Here is a 27,930-nt window from a genome sequence, read left to right as displayed (position 1 = left end):
TGTGTCTGAAACCAGGAAAATGCTGCCTTCGTAGAATGTATACGGCGGCAGGATGAAAATAAGGTGCTTTTCAAACTGTAGACAAGTTTCCTTAAAGGTGCAATATGTAACAATTTTCATGTAATAGTTGCCCTTTTTTTGCCAATGTGTGAATGGCTTGTAATGCAACCTAAAAAATGAGCCCTTCATGGACTTCTTAGATTGCCTATTAAAGCCTGTAGACTGATTTTCATGTGAAGGGAGCAGGTCGCTTTTGCCAGGAAAATCCAAAGGATGTGACGTTTATGCGCGCTCCTGAGAGCCTTGCCTCAGTGCTTCTCTTCCACTATTCAACAGCAACAACAAACTGCAACACTAGGTAACGTTATCTTAGAGATGGAATCCAGCAAACGTCCGGCTCCCAGCACAACACCGACTCCTACACAAACTCAGAGTAAGCAAAAAAAAAAAAAAAACAACATTTATCTACTGAATCCCTTCTGGCTAAGCGGGAACGTGATCATGGTTGAGCGAAAACTAGAGTGAACATCGGCAGGGCATTTGATTCCTGGAGGGAACTTCATTTGGTTTTGGGGATCAAAACCGACCCTGAATTGGCATTCTTCTTATTGGACAGGTAAGCATACGTAACTGCAAAGCATGTGAAATATAGTGCCATAAGGATTGATCTGTGTAATTCTAGCTAAACTACAATAACACATGAAATGAATGCTAGGCAATGTTCAAGATAATGCAAAAAGACCCATTCATTAGTGTAATGTAACTTGGTTATACAGAAAATATTTACAATCTATTATTATTTAAAAAAAATAGCACATCGATATATCAAAATGTCAGTTGGGATGGAATCACATCAAATTGTGTCAACATATTTATAATGTACAGTCTATTATATAAACAGCTACTGTAATCATCCACTAAATTTAGCTAACAGCTATTGATAAAGCTGGCAAGCTAGCTAACGCTGACATAAGCTATCGTATAAATGCAGTCAATGTATCATGCAAAGAAAAGTGATTACTTCAAACTACAGTCTCGCATAGTCAGACCTATATCCACACTTTGTTTTAGCCCTGTTCCAGCACTGGAGAGTCAAATATACAGTCTCAAAGTTTGTAGTAAAACAATCATAACTGTGTAATTTTAATTATGCTACCTCATCTTTCAGCATGATGCCGGTGAATCACATTGTCTCTTTGTACATTACGTCATTGTTTTGGTCGATGCTCACTCGATCGCGTCCCTATGGAGTGTGTGCACGAGCGCGAGCAACAGGTAGCTGGCTGCAGTTGACTTAACGGCCACAGGTGTCATTAATAACAAGGGTTCCCTATCTGTCACTCACTCGATGTTGTGTCAATGTAGTGACACTAGGGGTCGCCCTTGGGAGCCACAAACACCTCTGATCTTTGAGAAAAGGCCAATGGGAATTGGCGAGTGAAATTTGCATGTCACTCCCCCGGACATACGGGTATAAAAGGAGCTGGCTCGCATCCACTCATTCAAATTTGTTTTTCTAAGCCGAACGGTTGTGTTCAGCGAGCTGAATCCCTCTGCTGTTCCATTCACCTCTAAAAAGCTGTTGGATTTACGGCACATTACAGCGGTTTCTCCCCCTCGTGCAGCGGTGGAGTGCAGAGAACGAGTATATTTTCCCTACTAAAAGAGTGGCACTGAAGGAGAGTGTCTTTTTAAAGATGCCGTTCCGTCTGTGTTTAATTCCTGGTTGCGGTCATTACCTCTCCACTTCTGACAGCCACGATCGCTGTCTCACGTGCTTGGGCGCTGCCCACGCAGAGACAGCGTTCGTGGACGGGTCATGTTCTCACTGCGAGAACACGACCATGGCAACGTTGTGGTCGCGGCTTCCCTTCGTCAGAGAGAAAGCCACCCCAGTGGCTCCCCACCTCGGTCCTTCTACCTACGGGTATATGGCCGCGTTGTTTAGCACTGGGGATGATTTGGGGACCCCAATGGGAGCCGCTCTTCCAGGTAACCCCCCAAGGACCTCCCATTCCCCAGCATGCTCGTTCGTCCCAGTTGAGTTCTGGGATGAGACCACCGGCTCGTCTCAGGGTGAGTTCGCGGTCTCATTCGGGGCTCGCAAAGTGGGTGAGCTCTCAATAGCAGCATGAGAGAGCGGGCTGGTTCAGTCTGACGCCGAGGACTCACGACACCAGCCTGCGACTGGGCAACCGCACACGAAGGTGGGAGCCCAGTTGCAGACTGACGCGGGGCTGGCGGCCATGCTTGCCCAGGCGGCAGCGAGCGTCGGGCTGGAGTGGAACCCTCCACCCCACCCTGAACCCTCGTGGTTTGATGATTGGTTCCTGGGCTCGAAGCGCCGCTCACGGCCGCACCCCACCCAGGTCCCTTTCTTTCCGGAGGGGCATGAGGAGCTCGCGAATTTGTGGCGGGCACCTTTCACTGCCCGGACCCGATCTCTGAGCTCCTCCGCTCTCACTACCCTTGATAGTGGGGCTGCCAGGGGGTACTCGGCGATTCCCCAGGTGGACAAGGCGGTTGTGGTGCACCTGTGCCCGCAAAGCGCCACCACCTGGCAGAACCGCCCAAGACTCCCGTCCAGGGCCTGTGACTAAGGCTTACGGTGGCGCTGGACAGGCCGCCTCCGCCCTGCATGCCATGGCTCTCCTGCAAGTGCACCAAGCCAAGGCACTGAGAGAACTGCACGAGGGTAGTTCTGACGCGGGATTGATGCAGGAGCTGCGCTTGGCGACCGAAGGTCACGGCACGAACTCTTGGGCAGGCGATGTCCACCTTGGTGTTCCAGGAGCACCACCTATGGCTCAACTTGGTCGAGATGAGGGAGGCTGACAAGGTACGGTTCCTTGACTCCCCCGTCTCCCAGGTTGGCCTATTCGGCGACACCAACGAGGACTTTGCGCGGCAGAAAGGTTAAGAAGCAGATGGAGGCCATCCAGCATATCCTGCCTCAGCACGGATCAAGATCCTGCACCCCGTCTGATTGTCGCCAGGGGCGTCCCCCTGCGTAGAGCCCCCCGCAAGAAGCAGACGCCCCCCGTCTCACAGCCACTGCCAAGAACCCAAGGAAGGCCTCTAAGCACCCCTGAGACGGGCGACCCAGGGATGTGGAGACCCGCTGCAGGCCTGAAGGTGGTAAGCAGACCATCCCCCAGTGGAGGGCCAGGAGGAGAATCTTTTGTTGCCTTTCCCTTTGATTTCTCCGCATGCCAGATGGGCTGCGGTACCCACATTTTCAGAAAAAGAGTGGTTTCCTCATTCCCTGGGTCACATACCCGGTGTTTACGGCCGTCGTTATCATGATCGCAGGACACCACACATTTACGACAGGCACGGCGCTGCGGAGGCGGGCCCCCCGCCCCTGCGCGTCCAGCTGCGGCACAAACCCACACCCAGGCGGTCTCACAAACACCCACGCCCGGGCGGTTGTGATGGATTACGAGGATGATTCCCCTCCTCCCCGTCACTGACCGGTCCTATGGTGGGTACCCAGAGACAGGTAAGTGCTTCGATGTCCCCAGGGTGGGCCAGTAGGGTGCTACTAGGATGACCTGCACCAAGATGTGGTAGATGAGTCAATAGTTGAGTAGTGGGGAAGAGACAGAGAAAAAACAAGTTTGTTTGAATGGACTGGGGACAAAAAGTCATATATATTTTTCAAAAAGATTCAACTCAAATTGCTGCCCGAGCCCACCATGACAGTTGTTGATTGAAAGAAGAAAATCCACTCTAGCACCCCTTGTGGCAATGCTGAGAATGCAGCGTGTACTTGCGTTGTGTTATGAATTGAGCACTGATACGTTTCACAACGCAACAACGCAACAACTGCATTTTGCTTTTCTTGCGCCAATCTGCACTATTTTTAATTGTTGGTGTATGTAAACAAGCACTAGCTGGACATTTTTGACCGTTTGGATGCATTTCTGGTGATCTGCGTCATGTTTCCCTATGCTATGGACTGTGTATGTGTGGCTAATATCAGCGTTGACTGCTTCTGAACCAATCATAATATGATTCAAGCTTTGAAAAGAAACTGTAATTGAAGAATGGGGCAGTTAAAAACACTTGGACTTGACAGCAAAACAGTGAGTAAACAGTTTCATTCATGAATATTTCATACAGTATGTCATGACTGTTTGATAGTTGTGCTCGAGTGAAGTATAATATATCCGGATGCAATGTGTTGGATGTGTGTTATGTGTGTTCAGTTAAACCCTGAAATTCAGTTTTATAATGTTGTGGAGCTTGTTCCTTCTCTTCCAATTGAGTTTCATATATGGCTGTATTTGAGGGGCTGCACGATGTTAGCCAATCAGAACAGTGGGCATTTACACTGAAGTTTAAAGGAAACGCTGAGGCCAAACCCGAGCATTTGAGACAGAGGGACAGAGACAGAGTAGATAATTATCATTTATTACAAAACTATGACAGTTTTGTTGCAAAAAACTTTACTGACATTATCAGTGGACCTGCTGTATATATAAAAAATTGCATTTCATGACCCCTTTAAGATAAAGCTCTGGCTTAACTGAGGCCCACATTATTTTTTGGATTAACTATTTTTTTGTATGGAACTGTTTGTGCTAAATCTTTCTATAAACTGTATGAATGTGTGCTGCATCTTATGTCAGCTTGGTTATGGAAACCAAATGTTATCAGATTTGTGATATTCCAAACTTAACATGTGGAGCTCAGATGATTGTATTACATGAACACAGATACACAAGCTCTCACAAGCACGTACAAACTGACACGTTCCTTCACACTCAGTCTTGTTTCTGTTTCAAATGACTCATTGTCCTGGTATTTAAGCCTTTGTCTTCTATCTTTTATCTACTATTTTTCCATACTTCTGTTGAGACATTAAACCGAGGTCCTGACTCTCTGTGGTCATTAAAAATCCCAGGGCACTTCTTGTAAAGAGCAGGGGTATAACCCCGGTGTCCTGGCCAAATTCCCCCCATTGGCCCTTATCTATCATGGCCTCCTAATAATCTCCATCCCTGAATTGGCTACATCACTCTACTCTCCTCTCCACCAATAGCTAGTGTGTGGTGGGCGTTCTGTCGCAATATGGCTGCCGTCGCATCATCCAGGTGAATGCTGCACACTGGTGGTGGTTGAGGAGATTCCCCCTATACAATGTAAAGCACTTTGAGTGCCTTGAAAAGCGCTATATAAATGTAAGGAATTATTATTATTATCTTTATGTTCACATACTGTAGTTTAATTTACATGCTTGGATCTATAGGTAAAGGAACCATTATAACTTTGGGAGGTAATAATTATACTATAAAGAGTCTTGTTTTGCTTGCTTGCATAGCAAAGGTTAAAAAAAAGTCACCTGGCGCATAAAATTACTCCACTTAGAAGCCTCTGCCAACCGGTTGCTTTGGTTATGGGCTGAACGAATGCAAGAGGTAAACGGTAATCCCACTATGGCTAGCACTCCCATTTCAGCAAATCAGTTAGGGTGAAAATCACTTAATATACAGTATTAATTTGAACATGGAACTGTTTGTGCACCAAGCAACTGACATGAAACTTTTGAAGGACAAAAGACTTCAACAATGGAAAAAAAGTTGGGGGTAAAAAAGTATTTTTATATTTATCATTGTCACAACAATGTTTTAGGCCTAATCAAGGAAGTCTTGAAATCTATCATCTGTTAGCATTTTGTTAGCATGAAGCCTCACGGAATACCAGCATAATGTTGTATAAAATAGTTTTAGATGGTGAATAACATGTCACACTGCAGAACAATGTCAGCTACCCAGATACAGAATAATAATGCTGCGAAAAGACAGAAAGTAGCCATTAGGTATGAAAGACATGAAGAGAGAGATAGATAGAGAGAAGAGGAGAGAACAGGGGACAGAGACCAAAATAGACTGTTGCAGTGTGACTAAGATACTAATTGCAGTGGAACACCATTCAAATGTTCAGTAATGAAAAAGAGAATCATAACTTCACAACATCCAAACTGGCACATCATGAGGAAATTCACAGCTCTCCACTATATACAGCATTCAGTTTGATAGCTTGTGTATAAATGTGTACTTCCCTACTATATACACTGTAAAATGTAAAAAAAATAAATAATAAAAAAAATTAAATAAATGTAAAAAAAAAAAAAAAAAAAAAAGTAACTGGTAAATGGATTGACTCATGTCATAAATATGAATTAACATGTCTGAATCAACCAAACTGATTACATTTGGTAACACCAACAAAATAAATGTTAATGGTTATGTCAGGTAGATAGCTCATTAGGGTAACAATTGCAGGTTAACACTTTTTACAATGTAGTATGACATTTCAATGTCCACGTTCCCAGCTGAAGTTGCCTATGTCTATAAATTTATTTTTTCTACACACATGCATACCAACAGTAAAGAACATACTTTATTAATGGTCGAGAAGTTCTCAATTAAATGCACTACATAAACTCAAAAAAATAACTCTTTAGATGAACTTGATTCAGTCATGAACAGTGTTTCCAAATGTTTGAAATTTGTTTTCTTAAATTAAAATATCCATGTAATTTTAACTTAAATTCTTCAAGTAGAGGGACCTAAATCAAGTAAATCCAACTAAATTTAACTATTCAAAATAACTTAAATGAAATTCTTTTGGTGAAATGCTAGCTATTGACAGGAAATGTTAGCATTCTAAATACATGCTGGTGGGAAGCATTACTGAGTGTGACTTAGTCACTGTGCTTTGGTTAGCACAGCAATAGCACAATAGATAAATCTATATGTAGGATACCTAAAATGTTTTGGTCCTCAAGCTCCACTCTTCACCATGACGGTAAACCCCCAAAACTGCAACATAACAGAAATTCTTCTAAATCTCAACAGAACAATTTTTACCAACTGGTAATTACAAGGGTATTATGCTGTAAAAGTGGTTTATGAGGCTATTTCTAGTGTCCCCATAATTCAAATTGCTTAAAAAAACATACTAAACAATGTTTTTTAAATGTATAAAGTTTTTCGTGAGGGTTAGGTTTAGGGGTAGGGTTAAGGGATACAATCAATAGTTTGTACAGTATTAAAATTTTTATGTCTATGGAGAGTCCTCATAAGGATAGCCCCACAAATGTGTGTGTCTATGTGTGTGTGTGTGTGTTTTACTGCTGTTCTAAAGAGTTGGAATGCAGCGTCTGGCAGAGTTTACAGTGAAAAGACGAAACTATGCACATTGCTCATATGTTACTAATCGACACAGATGTAAACAGACAAACACTTCAGGCCTGTGTACCTCTGAGCATTATAATAACAGCACTAACAGATTCATGTTTCTCTATATACTCTCTGTATAACATAATATTTAAAATCTTAACGTGACAAACCTTTTTAATGAAGGTTAAAATGTAAAGCTGATCATTATCACAAAACAAACCCTGACAGGGTGAAAACCTCTTGAATTACCCTAAAGGGGCTTATTCTGTACCATAATGACCAACTGACTGTACATAATTCCACTTATTTTATGGCTACTTATCAAATAAATATGTAAAAGAACATAAAATATTGGAATTATTCTTGGAATTGGAATTATTTTATTATGTGAGAAAAAAGAGGTTGTGAGGTGCAGTGTTGCCAACTTAGCGACTTTGTCGCTAGATTTAGCGACTTTTCAGACCTCTTTAGCGACTTTTATTCAAAAAAGTGCCTAGTGACAAATCTAGCGACTTTTTGGACAAACCTTAGCTACCTTCCATAGAAGAACGTCGCCAGTACTGCCCCGCGAGTGCATGGTCTTACTTTCCTGCCCGGACTCGGAGGTACACCTCTCTCTGCGTCTGCTCTTTTCAGTGAGACTGACAGAGAGAGAGGTGAGCAGGCGAGAAGACGGAGCAGCACAATCAGTTGACCGCACGGCAGCTGACATAGATGTGAATGAGCTGCACATGTGCAAACAGTGTTGTCAAGGACCAATCATGAATCTGTATTGTTTTTTTGTAAACATGTACATAGTTTTTTTTTTTGTAAATATGCACATAGTGGTTTGTTATGGCTGAGCGCTGTGTGAGAGAAAAGATACGTTTCTGTCGCTTCTAACTTTCTCTCTGAGTGATTGATAGATATAGGGAATTAATAGGGTATAATAATATGTACAGTATGCAAAGAGAAGCAAACACATGTAAAGGGCGGACACTATGCAAAATTCAAATGAGACGCGATGATGTCACGAATATGCTAATTAGTGTATGACATCATCTAGTGACAATTAGCGACTTTTTTGAGCAGGCTTTAGTTACTTTCCATTGAAACTAGTTGGCAACACTGGTGAAGTGATATGAAAGAATTCGCAGTTCAGAAATCGATTGCCTGGGACAATGTTCAGTTACACTTTTGCGGTCATTATACACACATATTTAGACTGTTCGCTGATAAGTCAATATTTGTGATGTACCAATCAAAATCATGCAACGCCTTATACGATGGTCTTATTATAGTCTAAATGTATGAGAAAGCCATGGTCCAGAGGTTGTTTTGATAAGGGTTGTTTGAAACATCTCTCTTATGTACCTGAATGTGTTTCATAAAGTGTTAATGTGTTAATTTAACACTGTCCAGTGAGGAGTTTCAGTTAACAGTCATAAAGCACCTTTTATGAGGCCCTTATCATCCATATACAATAGCGGCGTGTGCATGTGTGATACTCTAAAGTATTTATGCTGACAAAACAGGTTCTTTAGGAATGAGGCCCATGATTATTTCCCTTGTAATTTACCTGTCAGGTTTGTAAAAAATACCTGTGCTGAGAGAGACTAGGCCCTTTGTGTGCGAATATGTTAGAGGTTTTCAATGCACAGCAGAGATTCTTGACTGTTTTTGCTTCAGGACCCAGATTTCAGGTCGAGCAGGACTGGTTACATAAGGGACTGACAGCCTCAGTCACCATTTACATTCATTGTATGAAAAAAGAATGCAATGAAATGGAAAGGTGACCATCACTGACACTCTACATTTCATGTTCCACTGATGAATAAGTGTGAGTAAATGATGACTGAATGAAAATGATTTTTCATTTTTGGGTAAACTTTACCTTAAACATAATGTTTAAAAGTTTATAAGCCAATCACAGGGGCAGTGGTGGCTCAGCAGTTAAGGCTCTGGCAGTGGCAGTGCACTGTCAAGATGCCACTGTTGGGCCCTTGAGCAAGGCCCTTGACCCTATCTGCTCCAGGGGCACCATATCATGGCTGACCCTGCACTTTGACCCCAGCTTAGCTGGAATATGTGAAAAAAAGAATTTCATTGTATATGTGCAAAAATGTGTGATAAAGAAATAAAATTAATTAATTAATATTTTGGCTTATTTATCCAGGATGTGCACAATTACATAGTTAAATTTGATTATTTGCATTGAGCATTGTTTTTTATCTGCTGTCCACAACCATATCAGAAAAGAACTGGAACCCATTTTTGGGTCACTACCCACAAGCTAAGAACCACTGGATTAGATATATATTCCCTTGGACCCACTGTTAGCTTTAAAAGAGAGAAAAAATATACTTCACTTTCACCTCAAACTTTGTCTTATTACTACACAGACATTCTGACCTGCTCTCTGAGTTTGCCTGTCTCCACAACTCTCTTTTTTCTCTCTCTCTCACTCTCTTTAACTCGCCATCAGCTTCTCTATAGTAAGTTACCTTGGGGCATTCAGAATGAAGCCTTGGGTTGTTTCAATGTGTGTGTGTGTGTGTGTGTGTGTGTGTGTGTGTGTGTGTGTGTGTGTGGGTGGGTGGGTGGGTGTGTGTGTGTTGATGGGTCAGGCCTGAGGCCCCATTGCACCAGTGCCGATAGTCAATCTCTGAAAGGCTGATTAAAGAGATTCTCCTTTGATAAGTCAGCCTGTCTCCTGGTCTGCAGCATCCGGCCCCTATCTGCTCTACACTGACTTCAGCTACTCCTCCTCCTTCTCCCCACCTGTCTTCAATAGAAGTGCCTCTTTTATCTCTTCCTTTTGTCGCTGAAGGAAAGGGAGAGAAAGGCATGAAATCTTGAATACTGTGCCCAGCATTTTGCATTTATAGGTCAATGAATGTCCTTGGTAGAATTAAAAAGGAAATAGTCTCAGTTTCATGCTTACCCTTACAAAAAAACAAAAAACAAAAAAAAAGGAACTGTACTTTAGTACAGTGATGTTATCAAATCATAATGGCACTTTGATATATACCATGAAGTTGAATGATCACCATATTGGCATACTATGGTAGGAACCCTTTTCACAGACTGTGATGATGTATTTTTACCTTAGCAGGGTCAATCTAGCAATTTTTTTTATACTTGAATTATTGTTTTCAAATATTTCATGTACTTTATATCACTATACTTTGTGTTGTATTACCCTGGTAATAATGAAGAAAAAAAAGTCAACACTGCTGCAATGGAATTTCAAACACAGCTGCTAAGGGAGGGACAGTATATTTGTAACAAGCGTCAGCAAGACAAACAGACCCAAATGCAGAGGAACAGTTCAAAGGATTTATTTACAATAAATATGAGCAGTCACTGAGTTGTGGAATTCTCTGTGTAAGACCAGCAGACACGCAGCACACTGGAAGGCAACCAACAGATACACAAGACAGGACTAACTAGGCAGAGAGAGTGAAGTTAGTTCCTTAACAACAAACAACAATCTAGCAAAGATACTGAGAACACAAAGGGCTTAAGAAGGGAGTGAATTAGAGGAGAACAGGTGTTGCTCGGCACGCTAATCAGTGGCATGATCAGCGTTCCCCCGGGAAAAATCAATGTTCCCATGGAAACACCAATCATGCATGCCTACCACGCCTGCAAGACATGAGGGGGAGAAAATATAAAACATACAAAACAAAGTGGCAAACTCACCGGAGCCGTGACAATATTTGGCATCTTTCTCTCTTCTGACTGTCGAAATCTCTCTCTATATTATAAGTCATAGAAATGTAAAGGGAACACAAAAATAATATTGGCAATGGTCTCCCATGTACCTCTGTAGAAGTTTACCCCGATATAGTTTACTTATACATTCCAAAAACGAAAATGTGAAAAGGGTCCATAGGCCCTGGCACACTTTATACAAAATCAAAGAACAAAAAGGTGTGATGTCATTTAGAACAAAATCTGGCCAAAACAAAGGTGTTTTTGAGTTCGTTTTGGTGGTTTGTAACAGCTCACCAATGTAAACTTTCAGTAAAACTTTGTACCGGCTGCTAAACACCTACTTATTACCATTGTCTATGTCATTGGTAGGTGTGACCTGAAGCTCCACCTACTTTAAGGCCAACAGCTAATTCCGTTCAGTCAGTTATGATCAGTTAACATGAACACACTGGCGTGCAAGTTATTTGCAAGATGGTGCAAATTTACCTATCTAAACAATCATTTGCATAGAGACATTTCCAATAAAATGTTAAGCTATTTTTCTTGTGTAAGTCTTTAAAAGAACTCAAATCTACTCAAATATTCTTAAGTGCCCATTCACTCTGTTGTTTGATATGTTGCTTCACTCATGTGCCATCTGCAGCCGGAAGCCATTCACACATCTGCCAAAAGATACCATTCTTATTATAATTCTTTTGTCTGTATTCTGCGCATTAACACTCTTTTATACACCCATATTTGCAGTAGTATCAGTGTCATCATAAACTACAATAACAGAGTGTAATCGGTGCATATTATGGCCACATTTAGTGTGTTAGCGCATTAGCGCCATGAGTGCAAAAGTTAAACATTATAAATTACACTTTATCTAATGCATATACAGTCACCAACCACTTTATTAGGTACACCTGTACATCTATTTATTCATGCAATTATCTAATCAGCCAATAGTGTGACAGCAGTGCAATGCATACAGTCATGCATATACGGGCTACAGTTAATGTTCAGATCAACCATCAGAATGGGGAAAAAGTGTGATCTCAGTGATTCCGACCATGGCATGATTATTTGTGCCAGACTTGCTGGTTTGAGTATTTCTGTAACTGCTGATCTCCTGGGATTTTCCTGCACAACAGTCTCTAGAGTTTACTCAGAATGGTGCCAAAAACATCCAGTGAGTGGCAGTTCTGCGGACGGAAATTCCTTGTTGATGAGAGAGGTCAACGGAGAATGGCCGACTGGTTTGAGCTGACAGAAAGGCTACGGTAACTCAGATAACCCCTCTGTACAATTGTAGTGAGCAGAATAGCATCTCAGAATGCACAACATGTCAAACCTTGAGGCGAATGGGCTACAACAGCAGAAGACTATGTCTTGTTCCACCTCTGTCAGCCAAGAACAGAAAGCTGAGGCTGCAGTGGGCCTTCCATCTGTATACCTCAGCAGAGAGATTCATCAGACCAGGCTATGTTTATCCAATCTTTAACTGTCCAGTTTTTGTGAGCCCACTGTAGCCTGTTGTTTTGATGATTTACATGTAGTCTTATACATCCTCATATTTAAATGTACCTCTAAACACCTCCCCCAGCTGTGTGGCTGGTGTTTGAATGTTTGCAAAAAGTGTTGTTGCTTCTTTTTGACTCCAAGCGAAGAACAAAAACGCACTTCACCGCGAGCATGCCGGGGCCTCAACTTGGTTCTCAAATGTTCTTCAAAAATACCAAAAACATGGTTTTGCCATAATACCATTTCCTATGCCAAAACACTTGTTTCTGTGAACTCTGTAATGGGATTGGGGAGAGGAAGGACCCAAACGCAGAGTTAAAAAAAAAAAAAATACTTTATTAAAAAAACAAACAAAATCCCACGAGGGGGAAAACATAAACTACCCCGAAGGGGAAACAGTTATCTAGGGAATGGAAGAGGGAAACAGGACCAACTGGCCGCACAGGAACAGGAAGTTGATCAGGGTAAATAGGATACTAGCGCACATGCAGAACTGACTAGAGAACAAGACGAACTGGCACTGGACAGCAAACACGAGGAGACTAAAATAGGGAGAGAAATCAAACGGGTTAAATCAGGGCAGGTGTTAACAATGAAAAATAACAAGCAAACAAGGAGGAGGGGTGTGACTTCAGACCGAGAAGCACGCGGCTTTGTTATTGTTTCTAGAGCACCGCGTGCTTCTCGGTCTGAAGTCACACCCCTCTCACAAGCAGGCAAAACATCCGACTGGCATGAGCGCACATCTCCCAGACAATAAGGTGATATACACTCATGCCAATCGACAAACAAGAAGACAGCTCACGACCCAAGCGTGCGGTGCAAAGTGAGCGCAATGCGCATCCGTGGACGTGAGAGACAGACACAGATATTGACGCGAGTGCATGCAGCCAAGATGACACAAGCGCAATGCAGCCACATCAGTGACAGACAGACAAGGAGTATGAATGCCTGAGTCCCGACACAGACCGGAACCGAACTAGACTGGAAGTCAGGACCCAGTCACAAAACTCCAGACATGAAACACAACAGACAGAAGAGTGCACGGCCGAGAATAAAACAGGGACCGCATGCTCACACGAAGACTGACATGGGCGGATAATGCCACGGCCCTGTCAGACCAAAACCCAGACTGGCAGAGAGACAGGACCATGACAGTTTTGTTATGATTCTTGGTTTCATTTTTAACAGTTATAAACAATTCTCTACACTTCCTGAATTTAGACATGGCCTTAAGAATGATGTTTGGCCTTAAGTATTTTTGGGCATTGTGATGGGATAGGTGACTAGCCCTAGAACTGTCCTTGTCACAAAGTATCCAACTGTCACTCTAATAGCATATGGTTGTCTGGAGTCTCATAGAATGTTCTGTTGTTTAGATGGTTACAAAATGAAACTGTCATCACTCTAAGATTCATTTCTCTTCTCCGGATGTCTCGCAGGTATAAAGCCTGGGTCACTGGGTTGTCTCTTGTCTAGACCCCCATGCCCTGAACTCTTCTAAGTCCTGTAATGAAGTCTTCATAAGAGCTTACACTTGTGATTTCTGTCTCCAGTAACAGGCATCATATGTGAATATACAGTATGCCCCAAAAATCCTGTTGACTCTGAATGTGCCAAAACACACCATGTACACTGGAAATGGTTTTACCATGGTTCTTTCTGGCTCTTTGTTGTTAATATAAGCTTAAAAAGAACAATATTTTGTTACAACTCCCTGTGTCAACTCTGCAAATGTAAAATGTGATTCTTATATTATTTACATTGGCATAAACAGCAAAAACTTGGATGTTAGATGTTGTTGTGTAAGCTCCTTTGGGGGAGATGGAGATGGAAAGAGAGGGGTCAAACACAGTGACTAAATCTGCCTGCAGTGTGCTACACTCATAGAGCTATTAACTGTTCACTGGCACAGTGAGTCACATCTAGAGCAGAAAACGAGCACACACACTTTGTCAGCTTTAGAAATGAATGTTTTGGTTTCTCAGAACAGGTTACATCCTATTATATATCACTGAGAGTTTCTCTATTACTGCATATCTCACCTCTGCTCCTTCCTCTCTTCAATGTTTTCTCTTTATCTCTTTCCCTTCCTCTGTTACATTCTCAGCGGGCTCATAATTATCTTAATGACCCGAGTTAGTCTTTCCTCTGCTGCAGTCTAGTCTCTGTCTTACTGACAAATTATTCTCTTTTTAAATGGAATGAGAATGTATAGTTATAAAAATGATGGACAAATAAAGTGTTGATAGTCGACAGAGTAGTCATTCTTAAACAAGGTGCTTACTGTAGGTACACATTTTACTAACCAGGATTGAACAAAATTTGTAGGTTAATTAAACAGATTAGGACTGCTATTATATAACCTAATTATTCACAATACCACCATTTTATTATAGTAACAAAAACACTTTTCAAGCTAAACAATTCACAAAATAGGTTTATTCAGTTTTAAATTATAAAATAATAAAATATCTGTTCAAAATTAAGACTTCTTTAAAGGCTGCCTAGCATCATTTGCTTGCAGATGTAACTTCGTTGGATATTTTGTTTTCTAATGCAATGAAACACATACATGTGTGGCACAATTGCCCACATACTTTTTGGAAACACTGTATGTGTAGCAATCTGACTGGACTGTAGAAATTACACACATGTACAAATTCCCTCCAGAAGATGTTATTATGTTGTAATGAAAGCACATGCCAAGACTCCTGCCAGTGAGTTCCGCCTCAGGTATAATAAGCATGTTCAAAGTGTCAGCAGCCAGATAAGGACGTTTACAGAATTGTCTGTTCACTTAGAACTGAATCCAATTTCAGAGGATTCCACAGTAATGTGTTCGCACTGTACAGTATGTATTATTGTGTTATTTAAATCCTGTATGTCATGTTGATTTATAGATGCATGTGAGGGCTAATTCAAACATAAAGCAGATACAGTATCTGTTTACAATCTGTGCATATGTGTGTTCATGCATGCATGCTGATAGCTCACGTGATTGTGGTAATGAGATGCTATTTCTGCCTGTAATGATTGAAAAAAAAGTCCTCGGTGTGAGTGCTCAGTCTGGCCAGAAGGATGGAACACTTAGAAAGTTTTATCACACACTGAGAGAGAGATATCCAACTAAAGCAACAACACTTATCTGCTGATGAGACAAATGGGCAGATTTGAGGGGGTCATCAAGAGTTTGAATGGGAGAGAAGGAATTTAAAGGTGCAATTAAGGGAAGCTGAAGTAATGCACCAAGGGAAATCCTGGGAATGCACTGCCATAAAGGTTAACAACTGAGACTGTGTTTGTTAGCAAGTATCCAGGCATGTAAGAAGCTTTACAATTATTCCAAACTGAGTGAAGTGTTTGAATGATTCCAAAGCTTCCTTGGGCCCCAATATTTAGACCATGCTTAATGACAGCACCAATATGGCTTGTAAAAACAAGTTGCTTATTCACAGTAATGTCATGTTTACAATTTGATGTTCTTCTACTCAGGGCTGGCCCAGACTCTGTTGGAGCCCTAGGAGAGATTTTATATTGGCGCCCCTAGCTCCCCTACATATCTCCCTCATTGTCATATAAAAAACAATTAGGTCACTTAATCTTCTCAATGTTAAAGAGATTATTTGTTTTACACCTATACATATTATAGATAAACACAGTAGTATTAGCATATATTCATGCTGTAAAGCCAGAGGTTGATGGGTCATATAAACAAACATTAATACAATGTAAGGCCTAAATAAAAATAAATTGAAATTTAATTAGAGGTCTCTCAGTCAAACTCCAGCAATATCACATCAAATAACTATACCATGAAGACTTGGAAACAATGGAGAAACTCACTTTTTACCTCTTTTTTTCTGTATCATGTTGTCATCAGGTTGACTTGTGTCATTCACTGACCCAGTTTCCGGTGTGAAGCGAGAATATGTGCGACTCTGCGAGTGCTGCTCGTGTCAGTTGGGAACGGGTTTGGACACTTCCACAACTATATGATTGACATGCCGGATGTAGAGTGCAGCTTGAGAAGTAGGTAGGGATATTTGACAGCCGCTATTAGTGGTGGGTCATACTTTATAATGCTAAGTGCTAATAAGCACCAGCCAGCCCAAAAAAAAACGCAGATTGAATAGTGGAAATAAGCCCAAAAGAAAAATGCCCATATTTGCAAGCGACTTTCTGAAAAAACAAGCACAAAGTTACTTATAATAAGCGGAATTGGCAACTATGGTAGAGGGGTGCAAAGTCATCATGAGGAAGTGCACTTCTGAAAGAAAATAAAATCCTCTCCTGCAGTGCCCCCGTTATTTTGTGCCCTAGGCAACCGCCAATGTCGCTTATGCCACGGGCCGCCTCTGCTTCTACAGCTAGGATCATACTACTATTAGAGTTATTCTGTTCCTTGAACAAGTTCAGCTACTAAACTGGTACTGAATTTCAAAAGTAGTCACCCTTTCCATTTAGCATATGAGTAATTAATAAAAATGTATATAAATGTAAAAAAAAAAATATCTCTGACATTTCCTTTTTTTTAACGTAAAGTGTTGTGTTAGGAGGCTAGCTAAAGTTTTATGCCTGTAATGTATCAATTTGAAATTCTGTTTATTGACTAGTTGGTCTAAAACTCTTTTTCGTATGAGCCAAGTTGCACAATATCTTACAATTTTCTCGTATGAATTAGAGTCATCATTAGACTGTGTTGGGTAGCCCCTCCAACAGCTAGAAAACTAAGGGAGCTATAACTTGAACTAGTGGGGCTTGGCCCCCTCAAGCCCCCCATATAATTTGAATATTGACTGAGTGGTGATAAAAAGCACATCATTTTGTCTCTTTTTTATCTCTCTCTGGTGGTACTTCTTTCTTTAGTAATTTCCCACAGTCACACTCCATTACTGCCCCACCACATAGCTATCAGGGAGGAAGTGATGTTATCATGACTTCCTGTTTTTCTTTCTGTGTTGCCTGTTTAAACTAGGGATAATTTATATACTGTGTGTCATAACAGAATTGTAAGCACATTAACTTTGAGTGTGTATGTTTATATTAGAAGAATATGTAGGCCAAGTAGTAAGAGTTCTGAGTTTTTCAGACACTTGCAGTCCCTCTCTGGGTGGCCAGTCAAAGCACCTAAAATAAACACTTTCCCTGATACTTAGGGAAGATCGGGGGAGATGTCAGTAGCTAAAAGGATGTGAGTCAGTGTCACTATCCACAAATATATATTTTTTTTTCTATAGCAGTGGTTTTGCATGTTTCAAACCTATAGTTAAAAAATGAGAATGAGAGTCTTAAATGAGAATATTTAATTTATTTTAATCTATTCCAACATCATCATATTTTTTGTAATAGCCCTTGGGTAAACAAGGGAACAGAATACAAATACAATGGAATAGGACAAGGGTATATTTAATAAATGTCAATTCAGGGCAAGTTGACAAATTTATTATTGTCACATGGTCCATCCACACTGAAGTCGTTGTAAAGAAAGCTCATCAGCGCCTCTTCTTCCTGAGACGGCTGAGGAAGTTTGGAATGAACCGCCACATCCTCACACGGTTCTACACCTGCACTGTAGAGAGCATCCTGACTGGCTGCATCTCCGCCTGGTACGGCAATAGCACAGCCCACAACCGCAAAGCACTGCAAAGGGTGGTGCGAACTGCCAGACACATCATCGGAGGTGAGCTTCCCTCCATCCATGAAATATATACAAGACGGTGTGTGAAAAAAGCTCGGAGGATCATCAGAGACTCCAGCCACCCGAGCCATCGGCTGTTCTCACTGCTACCATCAGGTAGGCGGTATCGCAGCATCAGGACCTGCACCAGCCGTCTCCATGATAGCTTCTTCCCCTAAGCAATCAGACTTTTGAACTCTTGATCTCCCACGATCAAAATACATCAGCACTGCACTTTATTACTCTTACTCTTATATCTCACACCGGACTGTCATAAATTATATTATTATTATATTATATTCTCTCTTAACAACTTACTATCAACTGACAGCCTGAATGTCAATACAGTACAATACTGTACATTCTATATATACTACTATATATACTTTTTTATTTTTATTGAATAATGTGTATCTATATTGTGCGTATTGTATACTGTACAGTGTATGTTATTATTTGTATATTGTGTTGTGTGTAATTATGTGTATATTAGACTTTAATTCATCAATTTGATGTTATTGTAAATTGGTATATGTCTCATCACTGTCACGACTGCTATATTGATCGGAACTGCACCCAAGAATTTCACACACCATTGCACTTGTGTATATGGCTGTGTGACAATAAATGTGATTTGATTGATTTGAAATGTGTTTTAAATGCTGTAATTTTATACAATTTATAATTACAATTTCTGTTGGCCAAGACATTTTATATTTTTGTATGTTACCTTTTACATTTTTGTGTGGGCGTGTGTGAGTACGTGCGTGTGTGCGTGTGTTTCATAATTGTTTATATTTCGCTGAATCAGCTGTTTAATGGAAGGCTGATGACATCTCACCTCATAAAGTATGACATCATGCCCTGCTATTGGGGTATGTTGTCACAAAAATTCAGTATGTTTACTGGATCATCTGTTCAAGAGATTTTTGAAGCCATGACTTAAAGGAATGTTTCTATACAAAAACTGACTTTCGAAAATAAACCAACGTGAAGAATTATATACTGGAGTAAAAGTGACACCTAGCCTCAGTTTTCCCCAAATATGCAATAAAACGTAATCTAAAACTTTAACTATTCTCGATTGAAAAGGAAAAAGCTGAAAATTTCAAGGACATGTTGTCAAATACCCATTATTTTCAGAGCTCCCATAGACTTTCTGAAGCAGAAACATATTTTTTTGCAGGGGAAATAAGGTGAGTGTTTGTATGCTGCAGTTTGCACTCACACCTTGTCATTTCTTGTTTGACAGAACAACCTAATGGAGCAAAAACATCTGCCCTCTGATATCTCTTATTCCCTCATTCTTAAACATTCCCTCTTTCCTCCGCCCCACACCCTGTTGCTTCTTAATTCCCTCTGTTCTGTGCTTCTCTGTGACTGTCGTCTTAGGATGCATTGATGCAGAGAACTTCTGCATTAAGGCAAAGCTCTATCTCACTTTCCTCTCTCTGTTCTTCTCCATACTCATTAGAGGTTGTTCCTCTCAAGCACTCAGAACTGTGGCTAAGAGATCGAACACTCCCACACACTTGATTCAACAATGCACCACCACTATATATAAAATAATGAACTGACCCAGCAGGAACACAGTGGTAAAAAGAAGAGCTGTGATAAAACTGAGCTTTACATGAGAATCCCTGTGGCATCAAATCACAGATGAGATAAATCTGTATTGTGTGTCGGATACAGCAATACAGGTCCCTCTTTTCTTCTGTTGTTAGCGAAACTGAATGTACTCAGTAAGTTTTTGCAGGTCTGATGGTGGACTCTGCTATGCCTTATATTCCAGAGGCATGACATAACAACATAGGCTCAATCAGTTGCATGAATTTGGCACAGACTACCTGTTTGTCAAAACGGAGTGTTTGAAATTAGCTTGAAAACAGTAATTATTTTTTCAGTTCTGTTTGGTGCCGAAAGTGACACAGAAATGACACAATTAACCTTTAGTTATCAACTTTGTCTCTGATGTTTCTCCACAAATATACTGTATATAGGAGAAATATAGACAAAAATTTTGACATACTGAGTATATAGAGCTACATAGAGCTGTAAAATGTATGTGTATAGCATTTACAGATAATTTGATGAGAAATATTGAGTTCATATCGAAGTCTCTGACTTTAATTGCAGACATTCTTGGAAAAACTGTGCACAGTTTGTGACATTGTTGAGATTTTTTTAAACCTAAGAGGAGGCAACTGGGGTCTTTTTCTCAGATGAAAAAAAAAGAGAGGCAGGAGATTTATCCAAAAGTCTCAATTTGCTCTCCATTTAATCTCAATCTGAATAAGTGATCTACTGATCTTATTTGTGATCTTCTTTTTTTTTCTTATAACTAGAAGATAAAACCTCTCTCTGCTAACTGCAGTCTTTCTTTAGGTCGGACTGCCCCAGTGCCCTATCAAAAAACAAGCAGTAGACCTTCTCCAATCTTCCCTCTTTCTATCCTTCAGTGAAAAGCAACCAAGCAGAAATAGACACCCAATCACGCTTCAGAGCACCCGCTTTGACCCCTCCGTGACTTCAGACAGAACGTCAGGTTAAGCGTCTGATGAGGACCATGAGGTCTGATGGCTGTTATAACCTTGGATCTGTCTGAGCGTCTTGATTTTATCATTTAAGTTGTGTTAGTTTGCTCTTTAAAAATGTTTGTGTAGCTTTAACAGTAAGGATTGCTTTAGTAAGCACTCTAGCAACAGAGGCAAATTCCTCTTTTGTAACACTGCCTTTCATCTGTTTTTGGCTGCTAAACTTGTGACATCTTTATTACAATGAACTCTGACCCTCTGGAGTGGCTTGCATGTTAAGGTTATTCAGTTAACTGTCAGCCCTCTACGAAATGTCTTGGTTGTTGGTATTAGAAACAACATGTGTTTGTGTGTGTCTCCAGTGTGCCAGTCTCTGCCCCCTTTGGCTTTTTTGCCACTTACAGGAAACAACATAGTGATAAAAAAATATCCCATCTTATGTTGTGGCATTTCCAATCAAGCTGTAAATTTGTTAGATTATGCAAAAATTGTGTGTATTTAGGATACATTTAGTTAGCATTAGCAACAAAAAGGAGTCAGCCTTTTGATTCCAAAAAAGTTTAAAGCCCATTAAATCAAAATGTGCCTTTTTGTGTTATCTTACAGGTAATCTTTATGCTTGTGTTCTCCTTAACGTTGACAAAATTAGCTTTTAATATATATACACATTTACCATTTACAGCCTCTCTCTTCCAGGACAACGGACCAAAAATATTGATGACTCATACTGCACTCACTCATTTTGTCCAATCAAATGCTCTCTATAATGAGATTGCCCCTTCCCATAACTCACAAGAGATCAATATTTAAGTCCTTTTTTGCCAGAAATTATTTTCTCTGCACAGTAGGAGGCGACATGCATTAAAAAAGCGAATCACCAAAAACACAAGAAGAATGTGAAAGTGAAAGTTAAAGTGGAAAATGACTGAGCAGGAAGGAGAATTTATAGTAAAAAAAAAAAACTCACCCACACCTATCATATCACTTCTGAAGACATTTATTTAACCACTGGAATATTATGGATTACTTTCATGCTGATTTATGTGATTTTTGGAGCTTCAAAATGTTGGCACCCATTCACTTAGATTGTATGAACCAAAAGAGCTGAATAATTCTTCTAAAAATCTTCATTTGAGTTCAGCAGATGAAAGAAAGTCACACACATCTGGGATGGCATGAGAGTGAGTAAATGATGAGCGAATTTTCATTTTTGGGCGAACTATTCCTTTAAGATGTTTACATGCAACACAAAATCAGGTTAAAGGCAAAAATCTAATCAGATTGGTTTATGATTAGACCTAAACCATTTATGACTTTCCCCGATAGAGGTCATATGACCTTACACGCTGTCTGCTTATTCAGCATAATCAATGTAAAATTGTGCATGAAAATGCACTCATTATTGTGCAAATGTTAATAACGTTTCAGAAAAATTACAAAAATGTCAGAATTCTCCTGTGATACGTGTATATACACTGTATATACCGTGTTATAGACAAATTTAAACTAGTAAAAGAGTGAAAACTGTGTTTTAATAGAGTTTCTTTGGCCATAGTTTAAGAAACACCCCATTATAACTGATGGACAAACGGGAACATTTTCTGGCCAGTCACATTAAAACACAAAGATCAAAGAATTGACCATTAAATCATGAATCATTAATAATTTCCTTCCACTCAGTGAAACACTAAAAACACGTGAAGATTTTGGGTGTGAATACTCCCTTTCCAGTGGTGCAAAATACTTATTTCACAATGTGACATGACACAGGGCTGCACAGTCCCATGACTGGCAGGAATAAGAAGTGCTTTGTTGTAAGGTTTTCTGTTTTATTTTTTTTCCCTACCAGCAGACGCAACCAGAACGTTATGCCTAGCACCAAACACACATCAGCCATTCATTGCCAAGATCCAGATCTCTATCACCAAACCAAAATATATGGTCTGATGAAATGTGCTCCAAATGCTCTTACAATTTTTGAAAAGCCTCAGTAGATTAGCCTATCAGTATATGCAAGTGTGACATTCTTTTGTGGAGCGCAAAGGGTTTGGGGTTGATTGACTTTAAGGAGATGGGGTGGTCGAGTGCGAGTGGGGGGGTAATTAAGAGTGTGTTTAAGCGGATTGAAAAAAACAGCAATTATTTTGCCTGATGGGGACCAGAGGAGTAAAGAGAGGAGAAGACCGGGTCTATGAGCAGGCCATTCTCTCACATATGAGATGGGCATTGGTACAGCATGCTGGTGAGGCCCTCAGTTCTGACACATTTTTGTGGTTGATTTCAAGGGTTGATACCATTGGCAGAGACTGTTAATGCTTTGTCCTGAAAGATGCTACTGTTCTGAACAATGACAGGAACTTTAACAGAAAAAAAGCTGTTACAAAATGGTAAAACAATGAATAGGGTTCAGGATGTGTTAAGGCACTCTCACTCACCACAAACAAAGAGCAGTTGTTATATTGTTTGGCTGCACTGTCTGGTTGTACAGACGCTCTGTTGTTGTTATGGTAAAAACATTGTTAGCTTCACCCAGAGGAGCATTGCTGATACTGATACTACTGTTACACTTGCTATGAACTTTTTCACTCTTGTTCAATACCCTTTCCCTGAACAAACAATCACACACACATGTAGATACACTCATATCCCCTCTCTTGGGCTGCCTTCCTCAAAAATTTAAATATCTTTGGTAGTCTTAGAGAGTTTTTGTCTTAGTGAGGAACTGAAAGCTGCCATTTCTCTGACAAGCATTTCATCGCTGTCTGATGAAAAGCACATATCTCAAAAAAATACTTTTTTTCATGAGCATGGAAAAACTCTTTTTCTCATAAACAGTCTTACAAAATGAATAAAAAATAACATAATTAGTCACCTTCTTTAGCACCATAAATATAATTCTATCATTACACATCTATTAGTGATCTGTTTAGTATTTTAATTGGACTTATATGGATTTTTGTTAGCGAACGTGGACATGCAAGGTTTTCTCATCATGGGTTCCAGTGGCGCATGTTCAGCCACAGACTCGAGTCTAACTGTTCGTGTTTCCAGAACTCAGTTGGTAGGTTATCAATTGCTAGAGAATTTATGTTTGGATATAATCTGAGCTTTCACTTTCTATTTATAGATCGAAATCAGTTTTATGACATGGGTTTCTAGTCCGGTTGTTGAGTGGACAGTTCGGTTTCGAGACACGTTTTCCAGGTACAACGCATAAATAGCCGATTGTGAGAATTATCTTTCACTTGCGATTTCGCAAAGATGGAACTCTGGCAACCGTATATGGCTGGTATTGTCTGCTTTTTAAAGGCACCTGACATTGTGTGTTCTTGAATGACTTTGGTTGTAAGGGAAATCACAGTGCCAGCATGATATAGGCAATCTCTTCACTACACTTCAGCCGGACAGCTGAGGTAAATAAACTGACGCTCTTCAAAACATAAGAACGGGACATACGTGGTTTTGATGGACACTTCTCAAGGCCAGTGGAGATACTTGTCAAACAGATAGCCTAATTAAACATCTTTTCATTGGTCATTTGCATATTTCAAACAGTAGGAAGAGGACATTTGGCACATTCCAACTATGGTAAAAAGTCAAAATTGCCAAAAGTGGAGATACGTATTTCTCATCGGACAGCAATGATTAGCTTTTTTTCAACGAGAGTCTTCAGGAGTAATGTTTGAGTAGTTTTAAGTGGAAAAACTACTAAAATTTTCCAAGATAATTAAAGCTAAAAACGTAAAGTTAATTAATTTATGTATTGATTCTGGTCTTAGTAAATGCGATAGTTAAATAGAGTTCACAGCATCAAAATTAGTGTGTTATAGGACGTTATGTGCAGTTCTGTTCACTTACACTAATGTTTTCAAGTGTGTAATCACTATCAAATGACGCTTTTCTCTTTTTTTATGTGACTATGATAATCATGTACAGTACCTCAATTCTGATTCACTCACAGTTGTCTCCAAAGTTTTCAATCAAATTACTGTGTAATTTAACAATTTATTTTACAAAAAACATCAGATAAATCTGTTTTAATATGTCACTCCTTATTCGTGCCCATGTAAGAATATTATCAATTCCGTTTATGAGAATATTGTGCCAAAAACTGCACCGTTCACAGTAATCTCCCATTCATTACTATGAGAAGTTCTGCAAAGCTTGTCAGAGCGAGCAACAGTAACCAAGGGAGGCGGAGCTTAGCAAAGGGTCAATTGCAAAAATAATTGCACTCACCTGTCTGCCAATGATTAGACAAACAGATAGGCTCAACTTATTGGTTAGGCCAATATTTCTCTGTCAGGCTCCAACAAAAAGAGCATTGTTTTGTCAGTATCATAGAGTCACATGCAGTGTCCGAATAGACATACTTCCCTACTACATAGTATGCCAAAAACAGTATGCTAATGGCGCATGTCTGAATCTTCAGTATTCATGAAGCATTAAGCAAGAAATTCCCCGGATCACCTACTATTTCCAGTGAGATTCTGAAATGCGGATTGACTGGACACTTAACTGGACACATAATCCCATGGGAGCTGAGGAAACCCACCATTCAAAATGGTGGGTTATAAAGAATGGAGGAAAACCATTGAGTCGGACGGAGCCTCAGCTGTAAGTAATCAATACCAGGAAAGTTGTTTCTTGTTCAGTGGCGTAATTTGGGTCTTACGGGCCTAGGTGCAAAGAACATATTGGGTCACTTTTTTCTTCTGGGGTGTTGTCCCATCGTTTATATGATTCCCTTTTTGGTCGGCTATCACGGGTCCCCTTTCACCCCAGGCCCTATGGTGGCTGCCCACCCTGCACTCTCTGTAGCCATTGTTCTTGTTCTTAAATGGTGCTTGTTTAACAAAACCAGAGGTGGGGGGCCTGGGTAGCTCAGTGGTAAAAGACGCTGGCTACCACCCCTGGAGTTTGCTAGTTCGAATCCCAGGGCATGCTGAGTGACTCCAGCCAGGTCTCCTAAGCAACCAAATTGGCCCGGTTGCTAGGGAGGGTAGAGTCACATGGGGTAACCTCCTCGTGGTCGCTATAATGTGGTTCGTTGTCAGTGGGGCACGTGGTAAGTCGGGCGTGAAGCCTCCACACCTGCTATGTCTCCATGGCAATGCGCTTAACAAGCCACGTGATAAGATGCATGGGTTGATGGTCTCAGACACAGAGGCAACTGGGATTCATCCTCCGCCATCCGGAGTGAGGCGAATTGGGTGTTCCAAATTGGGTAAAAAAAAAAAAAAACAGAGCGGATTATTTTCATCACATATTCAGGTCATGGGTCAATACCCACATCCCCAGTTGAAGTATGTCTGAAATCTATTCATACTACTCACGTCCATACCTAAAATAATGTACTGCTTTACCAAACAAGAAGTGAGTCCTTCATCAGTTACAGTACATACTGTGACAGTATGCAGTTATGGACGCATGGACAGTGTTTACACTTTTCATAAAAAAATTCCTATATATGGCTTACATGGTTGTTTCTGAACATTAAGCCTGGATATGAGAACATATTTTATGAAATTTACAATATTGGTCAATGACTGTTAAAGCTTATTTGTCAGATTTTTTGAATCTACAGGTTTTACAGTTATGGTTAATGCACCAGATAATTCTGGCTTCTATCTATATACAGCAGAAATAGTAAGAATATTATGGAAGTATGCCACTCCAAGCACAGCCTTTGCCCCAGCATGCACACTTGTTTCTGGTTGCAGATTGTGAATGTCAAGTCCAGAGGTGAGTGTTCCCCCTGCTGGTCGCATAGCTGTGGTACAGTGCTTGCTGAGATGCCATGTCGCATCAGTTTCTGCATCTGTCATTGTGTATCATCTCTTCTCACGGCAAATACAAATAAATGTTCAATAAACACATATGGGTGTTCACATAATTTTGACCTTGCAGTGTACACGTTGATAAAATATATATTCAGAATAATGACAATCCTGAGTAAAAAGAATAGGTGACCCAAAAATAAAAATTCTATCTTAAATTTACTTACCCCCTCATGTTTTTATTTTTATTTATTTATTTATTTATTTTCTCATAAGAAAGAAAGACACATGGGATTGAAATTACATGATGGTGTAAAATTTTCATTTTTAAGGGAAATACCTTTTAAGGTTTACTCACAGGTTTACTCATGTGTAAAATACATTCAAGCTTACCTGTCAGCTATACTCATAATGTCATGATCTTGCATGTGCAGTCATTTTGACTCTATGGAAATATGACATCTGTATCATAGCAACATGCCACTGACTGGGGTGTTAAATGACAAACATTGGTCAGTGAACTATGTTAACCAACTTACAAATGGCACAGTAACCATTACCATGGTTTCTGTGCTGAACATGCAATGTGTAGTTCTAGCATCTGTGTGGTATGGTGTGCAGGCATGCTTGGCACTGAAGGGGCATGGCCCACTTGCTGTCAATGTTATGTTAAAGCTGTAGTTGCTCAAAAACAACACTAGATTTCCCCTCAAAATGAACTGTGTGTTTGTGTAAAGTGACAGCAGAGGTGTGTGGAAGCACTTCTAGTTACAGCAATCTGAGATCACACTTTATTCAGTGTAATGAGGAAAGGAATGCGGTGTTAAAGATGGAAAGAGCTTGAGGGCAAGTGTTGCTCTATTCAGAGGAATTCAGATTAACAGGGTTGGGGAAAATTCATAATTCAGAAGTGGCTTCTTTTCAACTCATTAGTTGGAATGTCAGTATAAATGGCCATGCATGTTGAATTAGAATCTGAATAATGACAGGAAGAGGTATTTTCTGAATTGCAATTAAAAGAAAATCAACTAATTTTGTTACTTTACCATAATGGAAAAGAACAGATTACTTTTAAGGTTTTACAAATGTCTATTGGTGGCATTTCAAACACATTGATCATTAATATCATCTAGTGTTTTTGGATATACACTATGTGGTGTTTATGATAGCACGTTTCAGGGCATTTCATCCTGTTAAATGAAATATTTTATTTAAAAAATGTATTTATTTGAATTTAATTCACATTAAATTTAAATTAAAATTCTGTAAGCTGTTTGCCAAATCAGTTCAAATTCAGAAATGTAATTGGAATTTAAAAGACATTCTAAATGAATTCAAACCCTGTTGGTGGGGCCTGGGTATTTAGCGAGTACTGATGCTGACTACCACCCCTGGAGTCGCGAGTTCTAATCCAGGGCGTGCTGAGTGACTCCAGGTCTCCTAAGCAACCAAATTGGCCCTGTAGCAAGGGAGGGTAGAGTCACATGGTGTAACCTCCTCGTGGTCCCTATAATGTGTGGTTCTCGCTCTCGGTGGGGCGC

Source organism: Myxocyprinus asiaticus, chromosome 26 (assembly GCF_019703515.2).
Source record: "Myxocyprinus asiaticus isolate MX2 ecotype Aquarium Trade chromosome 26, UBuf_Myxa_2, whole genome shotgun sequence".
Taxonomy (NCBI): Eukaryota; Metazoa; Chordata; class Actinopteri; order Cypriniformes; family Catostomidae; genus Myxocyprinus; species Myxocyprinus asiaticus.
Note: the sequence above shows the minus strand (reverse complement) of the source record.